Source organism: Mus pahari, chromosome 2 (assembly GCF_900095145.1).
Source record: "Mus pahari chromosome 2, PAHARI_EIJ_v1.1, whole genome shotgun sequence".
NCBI classification, from domain to species: Eukaryota; Metazoa; Chordata; class Mammalia; order Rodentia; family Muridae; genus Mus; species Mus pahari.
In genome coordinates this window covers 62609655-62617083 of record NC_034591.1, presented here as the reverse complement: position 1 = coordinate 62617083, position 7429 = coordinate 62609655, and the positions used below count along the sequence as shown (strand labels likewise).

Sequence of the window (7429 nt, the reverse complement as noted above, 5' to 3'; positions counted from 1 at the left end):
CTTCCTTCCTTCCTTCCTTCCTTCCTTCCTTTCTTCCTCCCTTCCTTCCTTCCTTCCTTCCTTCCTTCCTTCCTTTTTATTTAAGATTTATTACACACACACACACACACACACACACACACACACACACACACCATCACAGACGCCACCAGAAGAGGGCATCAGATTCCATTATAGATGGTTGTGAGTCACCCACCTCAAACTCATTATGTAGCCAAAGATGACCTTAAATTTCTGCATATATCTCCCAAGTGCTGTGATTACAAGGGATATCACCATACTCTGTGATATTGAGGACTGAAACCAGGGCTCTGCACACATTAAGGATGAACTCTACCAGCTTAACCACATCTAAAGCCTCTGTATTTATTGGTTACAATTTTTCTAGTAATAGGGAATGGAGAGATGACTCAACAGCTAAGAGGGTTTGACACTCTTGCCTAAGCCTGGGGTTTGATTCTCAGCACCTACATAGCAGCTCACGGCCACCTGTAACTCCAGTTCCGGGAGATCCAGTATTCTTTTCTGGCTTTCTCCAGTGCCACACATTCACATGGTGGACAGATGTTGATACAGACAAAATACTCATACACATAAAATAAAATAGTGAAAGTAAAAAAGAAAAAGTTTAATTTACTATGAGCTTTGCCATTCAGGTGCTCATCATTTTTTCCTAAAGAAATGTTTTCAGTGTGATGTGTGTGTAATCTCAGGACTGCATATGTAAGAGAATGAAAACAGATCCTGCTACTCTGATCCTATAGAAACACCAACCCTAAATGAATCAGACCTTATTGGAAGATCTGAACCTCTGAAACTCTGAGAAGGAAACCTAGGAGAAAAGCTTCACAGGCAAGAAATCTGAGGATGACTCCAGTCTCCAGGAAATAAATGTCAACAGCTAACAAACTGTTTCAAAAGAAACTAAGAGCACTGAATGCTTTTCCAGAGGTCCTGAGTTCAAGTGTCAGAAATTGCTCTTTCTAACTCTGAAGAAATGTTTGACTAAATGATCTCAGCAGTGAGTTTAGAACAACTTGGGCCTTGGTGGAATAGAATGTGCTAGGTATTGCCTTGTGCTTATGTTATCTTTAAAGAACAGGAAGTACTAATGCTTCTAAGAGTAAAATGCAGCCTGTTTTAGTTTGAGATTGAAACATTTCTTCTATTGATAAGCTTTAGTCTGTGTATTAATCTTAACAGTCTGTGCAATATTCTTTTGGATTGTCATGCTGTCTATTGAATGAACCTTCTAGGAGATTGTTGCCTGCCTGACTGAAAACTATTGAATATCCTGTTATTACAAATTTTAAAAACGCCAGTACAAAACACATATTTGGAGGAAAACCAAATCTTTCATGTCTAGCAACGTTCTCTCCCCTAGGCAGAGTATATGCACTGTTGGGATGCAGTGTCATCATTGTGTGGTGACAGAACCAAGAATCACACTCCCTACACAGATAGTACTGCTTATTGTGAAGAGCCTAGAAGTTATATGAAGAATGTTGAGAGATAATAGGCCTGGCAGATAATCTGGAAATTTTGAGCAGGGGAAATCATTCTAGATGTGCTACAAGAAGGTCTGCCCTGGTTGACCAAGCTGAATTGAAGAAGTCATATTATAACATGGTGTGGTGGGACAGCCTCTTGAAGATAGAGTTTTAACAAAGGATCCAAGGAAGGGAAATAAGTTAGTTATGAAGAACTTTCATGTGTCAAGTGACCTGTTTTAGAGACAATAACTTTCTGTCATGAACACTTTTCTCTGCATAGTTCACTAAGGGATCCTAGGACTGAGCCAGAATAAAATGAGAAATATATGGAAGGTTATCTGTTTGGGATACATTGGTAAATTTATAATCTGTAGAAAAGAAATAAGAACATATAATGTGTATTTTTGATAAACACCTAAGAACCCAATCTGCAGTTCCATTGGTGTTGAGGTATATGGTATGCTTAAGAGTGCCCATGGCAATTTTAGGATTGTGAAATTTCTAGGAGGGTATAATTCAAGGAAGAAGAAATTGTTTTCACTTTGTTTCTCCATAGCAAATACATAGGCCTTGGACACAACAGCATGCACGTCATGGTTTTCTTCTTGCCATGCTGAAGTGCCAGCTATGACATGGTGGCGTTAATAGTGGTAGGGATCATAGCAATATGAGTGACAGCAGCGATGGTGATGGTGCTGGTGGTCATGGTGTGGGGAGAGCTGTAGGGATTTAATGATGGTGATTGCTGTCTGGATGTTTTTGCAGGTAGAGATTATAGAGCTGTTGGAGATGATGGTTTGCAGGAGAATCATAGGAGTAAAGAATCCCAGCCACATGTGGATATTGTCATTGAGCAACTACTCTGCTGAGTTATCAACAAATATGTTTTCTTCGTGCTCTTTATACTTCCTGTTACTTTCAGCTTTTAATTTGCATATTTCTTTACATATTTGTTAGCTTATTAATTCAGCAGATTTAGATAACCAATATGTCCTAGTCAGTGCTATTGTTGATGCTTTCTCTTTTACATTTATTTAATACCTCCTACCTCATGGCATAGATTCACCTATAATTTTATGTGAGTGATCTCTTATGTAGAAACTTCATGAAATATTTATAGTTATTGTTTCCGTTTTTCTAAGTTCTTACTTGTCGTTGATTCCAGTGCATCTTAAACTATAGCTATCATGACATGATTTATCCATTTGCTGAAACTTCATTACTTATCAGATGAAGTCTCTTAGAGTGTATCTACATATGATGATTTCTTACATAGGCATTTAAGAACACTGCTTTACTGTTGAGAGTAGGATCCATGCTGTTTGAATTAAAAAATATAAAAACTTGTTAGTATTGGTGAATTCTTAGTCACTTTGACATAAATCGTCTTGAGGACTTATTTTCTTTTTATGGGTATTATACCTTATATTAAATCCATTTCCAATACATAGTCCTTTTCTTAATGACATTTTCTTAATAAAATGCCTTGCTTAGGCAGAATATTATGTTTTAGATATATTTTCACTCTACCTGGTTTTTGTTGACAATGTTCCCTGTAGAATATAGTAATAATGCAGTGTCTCCTTTCACTATAGTTCCATTTTCTGTGGATTCAGTTAGTCAAAGTCAATTAAAGTGCCATCATACTAAATGAAAATCTCTAGAATTTTTTTAAGCCAGAATTTTAAATCATGTACCATTTTAAGTAGCATCCCCAGGTCTTAAAACATCTGGATCTCCCTGTGTGGGCATTGAATTGTTCCTTTTTCCAATGTATCCATAATATATATTTTGTCTGCCATTGGCGATCTGGTTCCTGTCACAATTAAGATGACAGCTAGCAAGGTGGTCATATGCAAGCAGCCCTCTTATAAGAGCCTAATTGTCGGTTACCTTACCTTTGATGTTCACCTCCCTTCATCTCATCACATCTTACTACAGTGGTGGCAGGTAGACATTGTGCCTTCTCACATTGCCTCAGTGCATTGAGAAAGACAACAATTGAATGCTATTAAAGTCTGTTTGTCATTGACCATATTCTTAATTTATCTTATGCTTAAGTTATCAAGCATTATTATTATTATACTTATGTTTGAGCATCATTAGTAACTATTCTGCAAGCCAAGTAGTCTCTATCTTGATGAGTTCAACTGTGACCCCTTGTACAAGATCACCCTAGCTGGCTGGTGATGATGGTTTGTACCCCTGCAAAGAGACATAGAGTGTAGGACACAAGATTTTTCCCTGCATATTCCGATGCCTCCTGCCATTTGTAATGCTTTGTGTGACCTGGGGGAAAGACTAGAGTATATAGAAGAGAGCAAGACAGGAGCAGTTACTCCATTTCTGTTGCTTCATCCCTGGCAGCTGACATGTTAACTGAGACAGCAACCAGATCACCAGTGGAATGTAAATATATTGAAAAAGGAAATGATTTGTGCCCCCCCACACACACCAGAGATCCAGATGTACCATTTTCTTTTTATTTTTCAAGGTGTTTTAAAATTTTATTAGCATAATAATTTGCAAAGTTGTAAGTTTCATTATGATATCTTAATACACGTATTAATATATGTGTTTTGATGACATTCCTCCCTTTGAATTTTAGGATTCAGCTTAAGCAAGCAAACCTTTAACACATGTCCTTCAAGAAATGTCTTAGTATTTGTGTTTACATTTTTTATAAACTAATTTCCATATTTTGTGACAGTTTCAATGTCTATATCTTATAAACAAATATTCAACCTTGGGAAAAATTTAAAAATATCTATGGAGCTGGGTCAACTTTCTAAGTACAGCCATTTGGGGGCAGGGATGCTGCTCACATTCCTTTAAGTAATCCTATGTACTAAGTAATCATCTATGCTATGTAAGAAAGCCCAATAACACCATTGGTTCCCCAGAGTAAATTTTGGCAAGACCTTGGGAGGAAGTTTAGATGTTGCTTTACATCTCCTCCTAGGATGAGATTTTAGCAACAATATGCACATGCACAGAAAAGCATAGTGTGTTTGTGCTCAGCATTATCCATGCTTTCAGGCACTCACTGTGGGTCTTGTAACAGGGAATGTCTGAACAGCTTTCAGATACCATGACCCAGTGAAAATACTGAAGTGCTCAAAAAAAAAAAAAATGGATTCATGAAATTCTTAGGCAGATGGATGGAACTAGAAAATATTGTCCTAAGTGAGGTAACCCAGTCACAAAAGAACACATATGGTATGCACTCTCTAATAAGTGGATATTATCCCAAAAGCTCATAATACCAAACATACAGTTCACAGACCACATGAAGCTCAAGAAGAAGGAAGAACAAAGTGTGAGCGATTCAGTCCTACTTAGAAGGAGGAACAAAATACTCACAGAAACAAATATGGATGTGGAGCAGAGACTGCAGGAAAGGTCATTCAGAGACTGCCCTACTTGGGGATCCATCCCATATACAGTCACCAAACACAGATATTATTGTGGATTCCAGGAAGTGCATGATGACTGGAGCCTGATTTAGCAGTCTCCTGAGAGGTTCTGCCAGAGTCTAACAAATAGAGAGACAGAGGTGTGCAGCCAACCACTGGACTGAGAACAGGGTCCCCAACAGAGGATTTAGAGAAAGGACTGATGGAGCTGATGGGGTTTGCAACCCAATAGGAAGAACAACAATATCAAACAACCAGACACCCCGGAGCTTCCAGGGACTAAACTGCCAAGCAAGAAATACACATGGAGGAACCCATGACTCTAGCCACATATGTAGCAGAGGATGGCTTTGTTTGGCATCCATGGGAGAAGAGGCCCTTGGACCTCAATGGGTTCAATGCCCCAGTGTAGGGAAATGTGAGGGCAGGGAGGTGGGAGTGGGTGGTTGGGGGAACACTCTCACAGAAGCAGGTAAGGGATGGTATAGGGGGTTTCCAGGACCAGGGTTGGGGGGACTGGGAAAGGGGATAACATTTGAAATGTAAATAAAGAAAATATCCAATAAAAAGGAATAAAAGCAAAAATTATATTAAAAAGTGAAATAGAAAAATCCATAAAAAAATTTCCTGTCACCGTAGGATTGTATTATTTTAGTATTGTACTGGCTAGTTTTGTGTCAACTTGACACAGGCTGGAGTTATCATAGAGAAAGGAGCTTCAGTTGGGGAAATGCCTTCCCAAGATCCAGCTGTAAGGCATTTTCTCAATTAGTGATCAGGGTCCCCTTGTGGGTGGTGCCTTCTCTGGGCTGGTAGTCTTGGTTCTATAAGAGAGCAGACTGAGCAAGCCAGGGGAAGCAGGCCAGTAAGTAACATCCCTCCATGGCCTCTGCATCAGTTCCTGCTTCCTGACCTGCCTAAGTTCCAGTCCTGACATCCTTTGGTGATGAACAGCAATGTGGAAGTGTAAGCTGAATATACCCTTTCCTCCCCAACTGCTTCTTGGTCATGATGTTTGTGCAGGAATAGAAACCCTGACTAAGACAAGTAAGGATAGAAGAAGACTGAGTTTGATCTGTATTGATTGTTTTGACCACAGGTACTACAAACATTAACCAACTCTTCTTATTTAGTAAGAAAAGATAACTTCAAAACACTTGTATGAAATACATAAGATGTATAAAAATACTAAATATAATTTAGTTACCACCCAGCTTAAATAGTAGCTTTGTTTCATTGCTAAGTCCAGTAAATTTTCAATGTTGCTAACAACAATAGTTAGTATATCTAGTTACAATAAACTAAGGTAGGTTTTACATTCAGGGTTCAAACAATCAAGAATTGAAATTAGTTCCATAGAAAAGGATTACTTCCATAAAGAACGCATACAGACTTTGACCTTGTCCATTGATATTTTTATTATTCTGTGATGGGAGGGATTTCTTTTCTGGTTCCATTTATTTGCGTTCCTGTAGGATTCTTGCATGTTCATGGGCTTCCCTTTCTCTAGGTTAAGGAAGTTTTCTTCTTTAATTTTGTTGAAGATATTTACTGGTTCTGTAAGTTGGGAATCTTCAATCTCTTCTATACCTATTATCCTTAGGTTTGGTCTTCTCATTGTGTCCTGGATTTCCTGGATGTTTTGGGTTAAGACCTTTTTTTCTTCTGGCATTTCTCCTTGACTGTTTTGTCAGTGTTTTCTATGGTGTCTTCTACACCTGAGATTCTCTCTTCTATCTCTGTATTCTGCTGGTGATGCTTGCAACTATGACTCCTGATCTCTTTTCTAGGTTTTCTAACTCCAAAATTGTCTCCCTTTGTGATTTCTTTATTGTTTCTGCTTCTATTTTTAGATGTTGGGTGATTTTTTTTTTCAATTCCTTCATGTGTTTGGTAGTGTTTTCCTGTAATTCTTTAGGGGATTCATGTGTTTCCTCTTTAAGGGCTTCTATCTGTTTATCTTTGTTCTCCTATATTTCTTTAAGAAAGTTATTTATGTCCTTCTTAAAGTCCTCTATCATCATCATGATATGTGACTTCAAATCCAAATCTTGCTTTTCCAGTGTTTTAATGTATCCAGGGCTTGCTGTGGTGAGAGAATTGGGTTCTATGATGACAAGTAGCTTTGGTTTCTCTTGCTTATTTTTGCACTTTCCTTTTGCCATCTGGTTATCTCTGGTGTTATCTGGTTTTTCTGTCTCTGATTGGAGATTGTCTCTCCTGTGAGCCCGTGAGCCTCTGATCTTAGGTGTTTTAGCACTGTTGGGAGACTAACTCTCTCTGTTCATTATTGGGTTGTGGAGAGCTGTGACACGCTGTTGTCTCTGTGGTGCAGACAGAAACCAGATGTGTCAGTATCTTTTTATATTATTTACTTATTTGACAAATTTTCTGTTCTATAACATGTTCAGTAAAATACTTTATATTTTTCATGTTCTTACTTACTCTTTTTCAATTTTCAGAAGGTCTTTTTTTCCCTTTTTTTTATTATTATTTTCTTTATTTACATTTCAAATGCTA

General features: G+C 38.0%; 1 protein-coding gene across 2 annotated transcripts in view; it reads left to right on the top strand.

The window, feature by feature from the left end:
- Positions 1–7429, top strand: part of Tpk1 (thiamin pyrophosphokinase 1) — a 320733-nt gene that overhangs the window by 147438 nt on the left and 165866 nt on the right. The window lies entirely within an intron of this gene.